Raw genomic sequence first — 15,814 nt, 5'->3', positions numbered from 1 at the left:
CCTGATGGCCCCCAGCGCCGGGACACCTCCGTCTGAGGTAGCTGTGCGCTTTACAAATGCTGGCATATGTATAGGTACAAATAGGTTTACTATACATAATGTCATTCATGTGTATCACAGGGTCAGACTAATTTGCATATGGCCATGTCTGAACTGGGGTGGTGGAGTGAGCTAAAGAATGATGATGGATTAAATCCAGATCAGTTGACTGGGGGTGAGTGTTTGAATTGCTCAAACACACCGCCCATCATCCCTAATGGTATTGCTTTGTTTGTCCTAAATTGACAGGGTATGCCCGACGTGGGTCCCTTGCTCACTTTGCCACTGGATTCAAGCTAGTCTGGCTGATGATGGCTGATTAACCAGAAACTGGTCCCAGGATGCTTGTTTCTGGTCCAGGGAAGACATGGCTTGGCAGTTTGGCTGGACTGTTCCCATGAGGCACACGGGCAGACTGATTTGCATATGGCCATGTCTGAACTAGGGTGGTGAGTGAGCTAAAGAATGATGATGGATTAAACCCAGATCAGTTGACTGGGGGTGAGTGTTTGAATTGCTCAAAAGGTCCGTCCATCATCCCCTTCGGTATCGCCTTGTTCGCAGTAAGTTGGCAGGGTATGCCCAGACGTGGGCCCCTTGCTCACTTTGCCATTGGATTCAAGCTAGCCTGGCAGATGACAGCTGATTAGCCAGAAACCGGTCCCAGGAGGCTTGTTTCCTGTCCAGGGAAGAAAAGGCTTGGCAGTTCGGGCTGGACTGTTCCCATGAGGCACAGGGTCAGACTGATTTGTCTGAACTGGGGTGGTGGAGTGAGCTAAAGAATGATGATGGATTAAACCCAGATCAGTTGACTGGGGAGAGTGTTTGAATTGCTCAAACGCTCCGACCATCATCTCCTTTGGTATGATACCTTGTGTACCTTGACATATGGTTCCGCAAGGGCAACGCAATACTAAAGTCAGATTTACCAAGTAACACAAGGCCACCTTGTGTGGCCTAAGTTGCTTGGTAAATTTTGAGTAACATGAAGCAGCGCAAGTCACTGACTTGCGGTAAATTACCAGAGATAGGCATTCCATGGGAGGAGCGTTGGTGTTCCCACACATTCTCCCAAGAATTTTGGTGCATTCTCAGATTTACCAAGACTGGTAAACTTGGGAAGGCATCAAAATGCAATGCCTTCCCATGGGAGGCGCAACAAAGGGAAATATCTTTATTTCTCCTCGTTGTTTTGTCTTTTTAAGTGTCCTGTGTTCTACAGCACACTTAGAAAGAGGAAAAAACCTCAGAGGATTGTTTTTGTGCAGCAAGGTTCCCTTCCTGCAAAAAACAATCCTGCCTGCAATACAGGCACCCTTTCCTAATTGCACAAGGGTGCCTGCATTGGCGCTAGGTATCAGATTGTGCGCCAGCACCGGCATATCAATCAATCAATCAATCACTGCATTTCTAAAGTGCGCTACATACCTGTGAGGGTCTCAAGGTGCTAGGGGGTGGGAGGGCTGCTACTGATCAAAGAGCCAGGTCTTGAGAAGTCTTCTGAAGGCCAGCAGGTCCTGGGTCTGTCATAGGCTAGTGCGGAGAGTGTAGTAGTAAAATATTTATTCGGTTTTAATTTTACAAAGAAACCATAAAAGCATTGATACATTTCATTACATTTTAACATTTCCAAAACATATTCAGTTCATTTAAAATTTATATCACCATTAATTTATCAGGGAGATTAGAGGTTATTGTTTTGAAGATTTAGCCTGTGCTTAAAGATACATTTTAGGAAAGTGCTTACAACTTTACATACGTATTCAGAACTTAAAAATTGTAGCCACAGCATTGCAGGACGACACCTTCGAAGGTCTAAGATTCGGAGCAAGGGAGTTAGCCAAAGTTTACGATGTGCAGAGTAAAATTTGCAAAACAGTACTGTATGGATTGTTGACTGCTCAGATAGTTCATCGCATGGGCAAGCCATTAAGCTTTCTTCCCAGCTGTTTCTGTTGGGAAATGCTACAAACCTGTGGAAAATGTTCAGCATAAATCTCGCTAGTAAGAATCGTTCAAACTGCGAGTCGACATAAGTTAGGTATGGTTCCATTTCCAGGGTGGTCATGACCGCTAGGGAGTGCTGTACAGATGGTTCTTAATTTCCACGGTAATACGTAACTCTTCAAAATGGCTCAGCGCCTTTGCCTTTAGTTCTTTTTTTGAAATTTCAGCAATGGATTCAGGATTGTAATAATACTCTGCCATTCCTAGATCGGTGAAAAGTTTTTTTATGTATGTTAACCAATCTATTTTTTCAACACAGTCTAGGGTCATACAGTCAGCAATAATGTCTTTGGTAAGGGTATTTTTTGTTGAGACCCATATTCGGCGCCAAAGAAGTACAGGTTCAATTTTGGCCAGGTCCTCAATTTGTGGTAGCCCCAGTTCTGCATGGCACGCAAAAGTGGAAACTCTTTTTGGAACCGCAAGTAGAGATCTCGTAAAGGTGTTCTCTGCTACCTGGAGTGCTTTCGTGTTTTTATGTCCCCACAGGCCCGCCCCATAAAGTGTGATGGAATGGGCCTTGGCTCTGTAGATCTGGAGAAGTTCAACCGGGGGCTTTTTCCCTAGTTTCTGTGCAAATTTCATGAGGGCGGCAATAGAGCGCAGAAGTTGGTGTTTACGTGCTTCTATTGCTGCTCTCCAGTTGAGCCTCTCATATATCATAATCCCTAAATAGGGATACTGGGGGGTGGTTTCTAATTTTTCGTTATTAAGGTAGATGTTTTTTCCGTGTTTCCTAACTTGACCAGCTACCATGACATAGGTTTTTTTATGTTTATATGAAGGTCCAGGTCGCTCATGAATTTCGCATAGCTGTTCAGGGATTTTTGTAGCTCGCGTGGGGTGCGTGCTATAATCACCGCGTCATCCGCGTACAGGAGCGCGGGACCAGTCGATCTTTCACCCGGGGCAAGTCCAGGCCCCCCCTCAGCATCTCTACCTCAAGACCATTGGTGTAGAGGGAGAAGAGAAAGGGGGCAAGGACGCACCCCTGCCTGACCCCGCGCTCCACGGAGAAGAATTCCGACAGCTCGCCTCGTACTCCAAAGCGAACCCTGGAGGAGGCGTTGGAATAGAGTTCCCTAAGTAGGGTCAGAAGAGCCTTATCTATTCCCATGTTAGACAGCACCGACCACAATTTTGTGTGGGAAACACAGCCAAAGCCGCGGAAAGGTCGACATATACCATGCAGAGCTTCTCGCGTTTTGCCGATACATATTTCCCCATCAGCAGGGCCAAGTTCAGGGCTTCTTCCGTTGTTCCGAGTCCCTCTCGAAAGCCATACTGGATATCCGAGAGGGTCCCGGTGTCATCCGCCCACTCCTGTAAACGCTGGAGTACCACTCTACCCAGTACTTTCCTCAGTGAGTCCAGGAGGGAAATCGGTCGATAGCAAGTCACCTCCTCTCTGTTTCCCTTTTTAAATATGGGTACCAATATAGATTGGGACCAGGAAGTAAGTAGGCCACACTTCATTGTTGCATCGAACACCCTTGTTATGATGGGGGCCCACAAACTTAATTTAAATTTAAAAAAGTCGACTGGCACCCCGTCTGGGCCGGGGGCTTTTCCGCTCTTACTGGCATTAACTGCGGCTATTACCTCATGTAAGTCAACTGTCAATGGGATTGGGAATAGGTTATCCTGATTTGGGCTATTATTGTCTGTGGGGGGTACTACTGGGGGTTGACTAAAGATCTTTGCAAAGTGATTTACCCAAGTTTGTCCCTCAATGGACACTTCTATGCTGGGGCGATCTTCTGTGTCCGCTAGGAAAGGTGCTTTTACCACCTTCCAGAATAGATCGCTATCTTTGTTTTTTGAACTTTCGTGCAACTGGTCCCATAAGGCTTTTTTGAGTTCTTCTTTTCGCTCTTTGCACGCGAGCCTATACGTTTTTCTCAAGTTCCTAATCTCCTCTTGGTCTCTTATTGTTTTTGTTAGCGCTCTCTTTAGCATTTTATGGGCGGCTGTACAGTCGTGGTTAAACCAACCTTTTTTCCTTTCCTTGGTCTCTTTCTGATTTACGGTGAGACATTCATTTACTTTTCCTAAAACTAAGTTAAAGTGGAGCAGGAGTTCCTCTTATTTCATTATTGCAGGTTGTGCTCCGGTTACGACCCTATTTGTCAGCTCGTTTGGATCAATCTTCCCTCACCCCAAGGTATAGCCATTTGTTTTTGTAAGCTGTATGTTATTCTGGGCGAGGGTGGACATTATGGTCTGGGCAAGTGGCTGACCATTATCTAAGGTTAATTCAAAGACCAGGGCTGAGTGATCACTCAACATGTTAATTTTAACTTTGAAATTCGTAGACCTATTTACAAGGGTCGCTGTAATGAGAATATAATCAATAGTTGTTTTGCTACCCCTACCGAGGTAGGTGGGATCCAATTTCCCAGATAAAGGGTTTACTTGGTTTAATATGACTAGGTCCAGACTTGACATAGTTTTGTTTAAAAAGTCTCCCACCACTGAGTGACTAAAGTGGGTTATTTGCTCTTCTGTTTCAACCCCCATCCCACAAACATTACTATTGGGCTTCTCACAGGGGTGATGGTTGAAATCGCCTCCCCAAACAATGCTTGGGGGTTCCAGCCCTTGTATTAGTTTCATGCCGCTAAGCAGTTTCTTGCGGAGAGCCCCTAGTATTTTTACTTTCTCGTTTTCCACTAAATTATCGTATAGGTTGACGAGGAGAATTGTCCCCTTTGTCTTAAATGCTAATCGTAGGATTTGGTAGTATGGTTCTAAACTAAGTACAGTAACTACCAGGCCTGGTATAGTATTTGATATATAGGTTATCAACCCACCTTTAGCTCTCCCATGGGTTCCTGCAATTCCTGGTGTGAAATAGGTTTTGTACCCTGTCAGGTGCATTTGTTTCATGAGCCAGGGCTCCTGGAGAGCCAGAACTTGGCATTCTTTAGCAAATTCTTGGATACTTCCGTCCAAGATTATTTCTCGGAGGCCCGCAACATTCCAGAACATTATTTGGAGTTTTTCTAGTCTAGTGGCAGGGACCTGTCTTTTACTCGCCCTATTTTCCTTGTCTATCACTAGTGTCTCTGAATCTAAGTTATGTTCCTTATGGGTTGAGGTGGGTGGTGTGGTTATTTTACCCTGCCTGGTAGGATTTTCCCCCTCCCTCGAACATGGTCCTTCGTTGCTACAAATTTCGACCATGATATCTAAGGTAGTATCACCCAAAGTAGTATCCTTTTTTGTCATAGGGGATTCTTGCATCGAGGGGAGGTTGCTGTCGAGTCAATCTATTCCTTCTAGGCCACACAGCATTGAGAATCTGTTAAATGTTGGTATGTTAAAGTCTGGGAAAGTTGTTTGGTAGTTGTTATTCAGATTTCTCCAGTATGTCTGGGGATAGAGTGGTTGTGGAGGTTGGTTAAAGTAGTGGTTCTGGGAAGATTGGTAGCCTGCTTCTCTCCACTCTGGACGTGGCCTTCTAATATGGTGGTGATTGGGATTATTTATCAATTCCCGGGGGTAGAAGTAGCTGACATAGTGTGTGGAAATATTATCCCCCCCTGTGGCCTCGTACCAATCTCCTATAGTTCTAACCGCCCTATGGTCCTTAAAATTGATAATTATCACATCCCCCCTTTTGTCTTTCGGCCTTGAGCCCACCCAAACAGCACGCCTTACTGACAGGATTTCTCCGTTGACGTGTGCAGGGAGGGGTCTATTCTGCTTCAGCCAATAGATGGTTTTATTTTTTAGGGCGTGATAATTCTCTCTGGCCCCTTCTGCTAGTTCTGGTACTCCTGTCATAACGATTGTATATGGGGCTGATTCAGGGGGCAAATCTACTATCCTCCGTCTAGATCTTTTTAGGCGCTGTGGTGACTGCTCACCCACCTCTCTACTTGGTATGGTATTCGTGGGGGGATTAGGTTTAGTAGTTGGTAAGGGGGGAATTCTTTCTACAGGATTCTTCTCTGCTGTATTTTTCCCTCTTACGTTGGTTTTAGCCCCATCTTTTGTCTGATTATTGTTGGGTAGTTTAGAATTTTCATTGTTAGTTGTTTCTTTTGAAGATTTGGCCGCTGCTTTTTTCCCTGGAGCAGTTCCAGGTTTCAATTGTGCACCACTGGTGGACGGTTGTTCTGATGGTATAACATTAGGGGCAATAGTGGGGAGAGTGTTCCAGGTCTTGGCGGCGAGGTAGGAGAAGGATCTGCCGCCGGCAGTGGATTTCCGGATGCGAGGAACTGTGGCGAGGGCGAAGTTGGCTGAGCGGAGGCTTCGAGTGGGGGTGTGGAAGCTGAGTCGGTTGTTGAGGTAAGTAGGTCTGGTGTTGTGTAGTGCCTTGTGTGCGTGGATGAGGATCTTGAAGGTGATCCTCTTGTTGATGGGGAGCCAGTGTAGGCCTCTCAGGTGGGGTGTAATGTGGCTGCGTCGGGTAACGTCAAGGATCAGTCGTGCCGAGGCGTTCTGGATTCGTTGTGCTCATCTCAGGAACTTGGTTGTTGTTCCTGAGTAGTGGGCGTTCCCATAGTCGAGTCTGCTGGTGATGAGGGCGTGGGTGACGTTTTTTCTCGTGTCGGGGGGTATCCATTTGAAGATCCTGCGTTGACTTGCCTGGTCATGGAAAGGGTGGAGTCGAGGATGACCCCCAGGTTGCGTGCGTGGTCCGTGGGTTCCAGGGCTGCGCCTAGCGATGTGGGCCACCAAGAGTCGTCCCAGGCTGATGGGGTGGGTCCGAGAATGAGGACCTCCGTCTTGTCTGAGTTCAGCTTCAGTCTGTTGTCCTTCATCCAGTCGGCTACGGCCTTCATTCCTCTGTGGAGGTTGGCTTTGGCGGTGTGGGGGTCTTCGGTGAGGGATATGATCAGCTGGGTGTCGTCGGCGTACGAGATGATGTTGCGGTTATGTTGAGGTGCGACGTGGGCGAGCGGTGCCGCCATGTAGATATTGAACAGCGTCGGGCTGAGGGAGGATCCCTGTGGGACGCCGCAGATGATCTCGGTGGTTTTTGAGAGGAAGGGTGTGAGGCGGATGCTCTGGGTTCTGCCGTAGAGGAAGGATGTGGTCCAGGCCAGGGCCTTCTCTTGAATTCCAGCGTCATGGATGCGTGCTGATAGGGTTCGGTGGCAGACTGTGTCGAAGGCTGCTGATGGGTCCAGGAGGATGAGGGCGGCTGTTTCTCCTTTGTCCATCAGGATCCTGATGTCATCAGTGACGGCGATGAGGGTGGTCTTGGTGCTGTGGTTTCTGCAAAAACCTGATTGGGAAGGGTCCAGGATGTTGTTGTCTTCGAGGTAGTGGGATAGCTGTTTGTTGACAATCTTCTCTGTCACTTTTGCCGGGAATGGGAGCAGGGAGATGGGCCGGAAGTTCTTGAGGTCTTTGGGGTCCGCCTTGGGCTTCTTCAGAAGGGCGTTGCTCTCGGCGTTCTTCCAGCTTTCCGGGAAGGTTGCTATCTCGAAGGAGATGTTGATTTTTTTCCGGAGGTGGGGTGTGATGGTTGTGCTGGCTTTGTTGAAGATGTGGTGAGGGCAGGGGTCAGATGGGGATTCGGAGTGGATGGAGTTCATGGTTTTGATGGTGTATTCGTCACTGGCGTGGGACCAGGTGGTCAGGCGGCTGGTGCGGGTGGTCATCGCAGGGGTGGTGGTCTCGGTGGTGGGTGCGGGGTGTCGGAGTTGAAGCTATTGTGGATGTCGGCGATCTTGCGGTGAAAGAAGGTTGCCAGGGAGTCGCACAAGTCTTGCAATGGTGAGATGACGTTGGTGTTGGAGCTGGGGTTTGAGAGTTCTTTCACGGTGCTGAAGAGCTCTTTGGTGTTGTGGGCGTTGTTGTCTAAGCGGTCCTTGAAGGCGGTCCTCTTAGCGGTCCTGATGAGTTGGTGGTGTCTGCGGGTGGTGCTTTTGTGGGCTGTGTAGCTGTCTGGTGTTCGGTCGTGGAGCCATTTCTTTTCCAGCTTCCGACAGGTGCGCTTGGAGATCCGGAGGTCTTCGGTAAACCAGGCGGTTTTCTTGTTGGTGTGGTGGGTTGTGGAGGTCTTGAGAGGGGCGAGGGTGTTGGCGCAGTGTTGCATAGAGCAAGAGCATAGAGGAAGATTGTGCCATATATTTGTAAATATGGTGCATTCCTGCCCTTTCCCGCAGCGCAGCAAGTTGTATTGGTGCGTTGTGTGAAATATTGATGAATCTGGCCCTTGGTGACTGGTAATGGACTATAGGAATGGGAGTTTGAGACCTCAAACTTTGTCATCTGCCAAGCAGCCAGATGAGCTGTGCAAGAAAGGGAAGCTCTGCAAGACTTCTGCCAGTGACCAGGACTGGAGGCAAAGGCCTGCTAGTCTCCCTGCTGTGTTAGGGGGCCATCACCCAGGAAAACTAGGATTACCTGCCTTGGAGCCTGGAGCACCAGCATCTGCCTGCTTGAAAAGACTAGTGTGCCTCGTCAGGCCGAGTAGAGAGCAAGGTCCAGTGGGGAGCCCTACCGAGAAGACTCCATGAATGAGTTGTGAGAAAATGGGTGAGCACTGATCGGGTCATTGCTCATGTGCAGGAGTGATCAAGTGACCCCGGTATGCCAGGAGAGGGCTGCAGTGACCTGAGCTGTGTAGTGAACGCCGAGCGGGAAGTACCAAGTCCACACCGCCTCATTGACGTGATCCTGTATGCCAGAGGGGGCCATGGTTGAATTTATTTTTACCAGTGCATCAAGATTTGAGTCTTCCTTAATCGGTGACCCTGTATGCTTGGAGGGGCTGCCATGGTGTGGGTGATTACAACAGAAGAGTCTGAACCCAGGCTGGAAAGTACCGCAGACACCCTGTATGCCAGAATGGGATGCCAGCTCCAACACTGCCAGAAGTAAGGGTCGTTGACAGAAATAAGATTACGACTGCGACCAGTGGGTCGAGCCCGCACAGCAGAACCTGCCCCTGACTGATCCCATGCGGATCGTGAAGGACAGCACTGGAGATGTCATACCCTCGCTGGGCTCTGGTTTGGAGCTGGAGTTTTTATTACCCCCCTGTGGAGAAGAGTGACTTCCTTTGTCTTTGCAAACCGAGGGCAGCTCAGATCGCTGGAAAAATTCGGTAGCGCCCCTCGAGGAAGAGATCCTGCATCTGCCAGGCGCTGCTGCATGTACTGCTAGCTGCCTGATTTCTCCTAACAAGATCAGGACCTGGGAGCTCCATCTGAGAGGACACTGGCTGCACTGCTGAACTCTTCCATACTGCTTGGGCGTGTTACACTTGAACTGCGCCTGTGGGGCCCCAGGGGACTCACTGGGCACTGTGCTGCAGCACCATAAACGCTTTTTGACTGATTCCTAAAAAGTCAAAGGGGAACTTTTGAGTACCACCTACTGGTGAGCATTACCTGGATACTGCCACCAGTGAATGGATAGTAACCCTTTCACACTACAAGGAAGAGAGTGGAAAAAGGAATTTTGCCTAGCAAAGTCTCGATCCCCAACCTCAAGGCGCTTGTGTTATTGCTTCTAAATGCTGTTATTCCTTTGAATGTGTAGAGTCAGAAAGAAAATACTTATTTTTCTTATAAAAGCAAGTACTTGACTGTACATTGATTTATTGATAGCACAGTGCGCACTTTGAGTAATGAGTTGTGCTCATACACCTGTATCTGCACTTCTCCCCTTGGGGAGCCTTTGACTGCTCGTCCACAGCTAAGACTGACAGTCAAGAGCAGAAGGGATACTTGGCCCAGTTGCTCAGTGTTGGACTTGGCCCTTATGGCAGGTTCACTCCTAATCTTTTTGCTTTTAATATATGATCTGTGTTGATGATTTTTGGTCTCTGCGCACTTTTTCCCTGTGTCCCAGAGTAAAAGTGCGTGCATGTAGTTAGGCTGGCCTGCTCTCCCATAGGAATGCATGGGGAATGTCTGTGTCCCTGGTAATTCCTGATGCGTGAGGCGTGCATGCTCAAGTTTGGTATGTGCTAACTCGTGAGAGTGAATGCTGCGCAATGGTATGTGCGGCATGTATGTGTCTAGTGGGGAAGTGCCACTTCTAGACATGGCTGTGTGTGTGCTGTGAAGGTGCTGGTGTGTGATTGGCTGGAACTGGCTGGGATGCCAGGCTCCAGGATGTCTGGATGGGTCTGCCCAGTGGTGAGTGCTGAGATTAGCATGCTGATGTGAGGGGAGGAGTGCACCTGTGTCCTGAATGAGGCTGGGTTTTCCCCACACAATGCTGGCTCCACCCCCTGTGGTGCGACTAATGACCCATGCCCTGCCAGTGAATGAAAGGGGTGGTTGAGCCATCAAGGGTGCTCCAAAACCAGCTGTGACTGGTTTCTCCCCCACCCTGCACCAACAGAAAAAGGAAATTGAAGTATAAGAAGGGGCTGTGTCCCCTAACAAAATGTTCTCTGCCAGGATCTTACCTGAGGGGGCTGCTGCTGTTGCTGGGGCCAGGAGGACCGCCACTTGGATTGTCCCCTGCCTGGAGACCCAGTGAGCTAGCTCTGGGCCCAGCCTTGCCTCCTGCCTGTCTCCAGACTTTGTTGGAGCTTTTGCTTTTGCCCTTGCACTTAAGAGTGCTTTATTTCTCCCCTAAGCGCTGGGAGCGCTTTATTTGTATTTCAAGCGCTGGGAGCGCTTTCCCTGTGGTCCCTAGCGCTTAGGAGCGCTTTATTTACAGAAGCCGGTGCCCACCCGGCATTGGACCCGTTTTGCCGATTTTTTGTCCGAGCGAGTGCCTACCTCGCCTTATATTTAAATTACGAGGGAGCCTACCCCTCGGATACTGACACCTCGCCTGCCTGCCTGAAACGAGCCGCTGCGCTGCCCGCGGCGACCCGGAAGTGTTGGTCCGGCCGGCCAATTGCAGCGCGGCCCGACCGGGAGAAGGACCGGAAGTCCCGCCCTCGGCGCCGCAGCGCGAGCAGGAGTCTTCGCCAGCCGTCCGTGTCCACAAGGCTCCCCGAGTGAAGAGGAGCCCCGTGCTGCCTATGAGGAGGAGACCGGCAGTGAGTGCGTCCCTGCCCCCGCAAACCCAGCGAGACCCGGTGAGTGCAGGGGGGCATTGTGCATTGAGTCCCCCGAGCGGGACTCCACCTACAGAGGCTCAAGGCCAGCCCCATTGTTTCTTTGAGCCCCGAGGGGCTCTAGGCATTCCGGAGGTGACCGAGCGGCCCCGAGAGGCAGCGGGCCGCTCCAACGGGCTCCATCTGTTTCCGAGTCCACGAGGGACTCCCACGAGAGGGGCAATTCTGTGATTAAGAGCCCAGAGGGGCTCCCGGCGCCACAGTGATTTTGCAAGCCCAGAGAAGGCTCGAGGGGGCAGTTCTTGTTCTTAAGTCCCGAGACGCTCCAGCCCCAGGTGTATTTAGAGCCCAGAGAGGCTCTGGGGGCATTCGATTATTTTCGAGCACCGAAAGTGCCATTTGGTTTATGTAGAGCCCAGCGAGGCTCTTGAGACACAGTCAGGTGGTTAGAGCCCCGTGGCTCCCACGCTGTGTTGCCCTCACCATTGTTCTTGAGCCCACGAGGCTCCAACGTTGGCCCAGCAGTATTTACAACTGTCCAGCACTTAGTGGAAAAGTTGCTACGTTTAGGTTTGTGTTCTTGGCTGCCTGCGCAGCCTCCCTGACATTTGCACTCAGGGCATTTCAGCCCTTGCGAGGCCAGTTGGCCTGGGGGACAGTTCTAGTGTTGTGCTACATGCACCCTGCGCATTTATGGTTTACTTGCTTATTTGATTCCTGCGCAAATGTTCTACCTGCACCTCTGAATGTGTTTTAATGCCTCATGTGCAATTGTTTATGTTTTATCCCCTTTGCTAAAAGTGACCTGCTTAGAGGATTGTTTTATGTTTATTACCTTTGCTAAATGTGACCTGCTTAGGTGATTGTTTAGGCTTCCTTCCCTTTGCTAAAAGTGACCTGCTTAGGTGATGGTTTTCCTTCTATAGGTCCTGATAATAAGGTCCTAGTTCACTGCGTGATTTTCCTACAGTGTTTAGGGTTGCGTAGGAGGTATTTACCCTTTACCAGTAATTACTGGTTGTGTGCTACATTTACTATTTTGGTGCTACAGTCATTATATGTTTATGTAAGCAAATTTTTGAGAAACTTTTGACAGCACTCCTGAAGGCTAGTAATTCTAACAGTTAGGGCATAAGTTATAAACCCTCAATGTATCAAACTCTACTGTTCATAGAGTATATCAAAAAGAAACAAATGACAAGGTTATATTCAATAAGAGTTGTCAAAACAAAAGGGTTTCACGATATAGTCCACTTATTTTGTTTTCTTCAATCTTTAAACGGTCTCCGTATCGCGATACGGAGACCGTTTGAGTGTGGAAATGTAATAACTTGACTTATGCTCACCAACTTATCATGGTTGTAAACTCTACTTTTCAAATAACACCGGCCTACTTTCGAGTGCTCGTTCTTATGAACTAGATATTAACAGACGTGTACTGACCCATCATATATTATATAGACTAGCTTATGAGCTGGGTCGTACTTGACTACCGGGATTGTTGCCACAGACCGGAAGACTTTCCCTATTTCGCATTTTGCTCCACCTCTCACTCTGCCACATATACTTTGGATATTAGGTTTCATCCCTAAATCACGGCTCATTCTGTTCAAAACGTGATGCTCAATACATATCTCAGTTCGCCGTGTTCATGCCTTGAAAAAGTCCTTGTGTAGGACGAAACATGTGTTGGTGATATCTATTTTTGCTGGGAATATCTGTTTTATGGAATTGAAAGAATAAAGATTGAAGAAAACAAAATAAGTGGACTATATCGTGAAACCCTTTTGTTTTGACAACTCTTATTGAATATAACCTTGTCATTTGTTTCTTTTTGATATACTCTATGAACAGTAGAGTTTGATACATTGAGGGTTTATAACTTATGCCCTAACTGTTAGAATTACTAGCCCACAGGAGTGCTGTCAAATGTTTCTCAAAAATGTGCTTGAATTCATGTGACACACTTTCAGTGTGTAACTAACGGCACCTTCAGGTGGTAGGTGCCTTGAGTTTCTGTAGCACCCTACTGACTATTACTTTTCTTATAAGAAATAGACCATTTGATGTGTACTAAATATAGAAATAATAAGATTGTTTTGCAGAGTGTGTACGGACGTTTCCCTTTGGGAACACTACCACCTATCTTTTGTGAATATTATATGTTTATGTGCTAAGTGTTATACCTACAAGTGCTAATTCTAAAAGTGCTGATTCCTGACAGTGGTCCATGTGGCCCTGTCTTGTACATATCCCCTGTAAATTCTGCCCGTGCCTGTTGGCACATTGTAAAGTGTGTGTTTTTATCTAATGTGTTTTGGTGTAATACAAAGGCTATTTTTATATATAACCTTGTGTGGAGTTTCCTTTGTGGTGGGCCTTGGGTGTTGTTGCTGGGGTGCGTGCGCAAATACTTAACTCATACCGCCTCCAAGTTTAGCCTTGCTGCTCGCGCCACGTGACCTGGAGCAGTGGTCTTCAAACTTTTTAACGCAGCGCCCCACCAGTGAAAAAAACTAATTGATCGGGCCCCCCGGCTTCAGAATGATTCACAATAATTCCATTAAATTGGCACTGTTTAAATATGTCTCAATTTATTTAAACAGGAGACATAGTTAAACATTCCAGTTAAATCCACATAGTGTTTTAAAAAATGCAACCAAATACATGATTGCCAAACATACTATTGTGGTCAGGCAGGCCTTACTACGTGTAAAAATACCTACAGTCTGATTAATAGAAATGGGGTTGGGGGTGTAGAAGAATATTTGGAGTCCCTTCCCTTCTGACAATTTCTCCCAGCCTGATATACATGAAATAAGCTGTTAGAGATGGCACATTACAGAGAGGCTACAGCTGCTCGTTTTCTTCCATGCTTAAAACAAAACACTGCTGTGGGCATAATGCTTCTTTTGGGCACAGCATGGAGCCCCCCCTGGGATCACTCGAGGCCCCCCAAGGGGGGCCCGCCCCCCAGTTTGAAGACCTCTGACCTAGAGGGTGAGCAGGGGTTATCTTGGCGTGTAACTCCCTTGCCCTGACTTAGGAGTGGTGGTCTCTGACTGACTTTGGCGCAAGCCCTGGCCAGCCAGGGATCCCATTTCTAACACTCAGGATCCATAGTAGGTCGGGCCCCAGGCCATCAGGAGTAAAAGCTCTCAACCACGGTTGGTCCCAGTTGCCAATGCGTGCCCTGTGGCCCTCTGAAAGGGGTTCTTTATCCTGTGAGAGTAGAAACAATTAGTGCTGCTCTGCATTACTGTACATTGGATGCATACCTATTATGATTAATGATGAAAAGTAGTGCACAACTGAATCCTTGGGAACCACTGTTTTCTTTCAATGAGAATGGCGCGCGCTCAGCGGTGGAGCCATCATTTTAGCATCGTCAGGTCCAGAGGTGCACAAAGCACATTGTGTGTCATAAAAGACGCCTCAGAGGACATGCTTTCATTGCTACAAGAATGTCTAGTGTTATCCTGAGGGCTGTCAGCGTCGGCCCAGTGACCCCGTGGTTCTGCATTCCTCGCAGTGGGTTTTCTATGGCCCTGCGCCGCAGCCCTTTACAAACTCTCGAGTACCATTCTCTTGCGGAAGGTAAACACTACGGCTACCAGCATTCGGGAGCGCACACACTTCCCGCCACAAAACCGAAAAAACAAGAGGCCTTATTAAAACAAAATGTGCATTATGAAGTAATAATACTTGTTCTGTCAGTAGGGTAGCGCCATATCAGCACCTTTCCACCCCATTGGCTGACCCTCCCCACTCCACGCTTGTCTGGGCCCTTTCTGCCTCACGTCATCACTGACAATAGATTCATTCACAGGAGCGGACGCAGGCGCTATTCACCTTACAAGGCCTCAGACCCCGCTGACAGCCTAATGTAGTAAATACTCCAAGAAGGCACAGAGAAGTTAGAAGAAGTTTATTCTGAGAGACAGCTTAAACAACCACCTCCAGCATAACACCAGTAGGATCTGAACAGCTAGTACAGATAGAATGTTGGGACAAGAATGTACAATAACAATTCTAAGAAGGAATGATGCACTTAACATGGGATACTACACACCTTCCCCCCTAATTTTTTTACTTTTGGTACGCATCATGATTTGATCTCTAAGGACCTGTTCAAAATTTATAGTTTCAAAGGCACAGGATCCAGCTAAGGTGCGTAAAGCAGCTACATAATTTTCTATGGATTCGTCATCCTTTTGTATTTGAGAATAAAATTTAAATCTTTCCATAACAATGTTGATCTTTCTTCCAAACCTAGAGCTAAGTTGTTTTATAACTATTTCAAAGACATTTAGATCACCAGAACCAATATTTTCAATGGGAGGTAAATTTTCCAATTCTTTGAGTCCTGCACCACCTAAACAGTTTTTTAATAATGCTAACTTCCGTTTGGGAGAACAGCCATCCTCTTCAATAACATCAACATAAGCAAGAAATGTGGGGTACCAGAGATCCCATTCTACCTTTGGATCTCCAGCAGTAGGTAAAAAGTGTGCAGGAGAAATAACGTTATTAGACATTATAAGCAAGAAAAATACTTCAGTTAAAATGAATAACAAAATAGGATTAATGGAAATATACCCAAAACAAAAAAAGTAGTCACCGTTGTCTGTAGTGAAGAATGAAAAAGCAGGAACATCCACAGTGAAGTTTTCTAAGTTCACTCTTCTTTTTCTTAACAAAATAAAATTGAAAAACGTTAAATAAATGTAAATGGCGTGGTCTTTGTGAAGAGCGTAGAGTAGAAGTAGTGAAAACGAA

Source organism: Lissotriton vulgaris, chromosome 1_1 (genome assembly GCF_964263255.1).
Source record: "Lissotriton vulgaris chromosome 1_1, aLisVul1.2, whole genome shotgun sequence".
Classification (NCBI taxonomy): Eukaryota; Metazoa; Chordata; class Amphibia; order Caudata; family Salamandridae; genus Lissotriton; species Lissotriton vulgaris.
The sequence above is the reverse complement of the archived record's forward strand: the minus strand, read 5'-3'. Positions refer to the sequence as shown.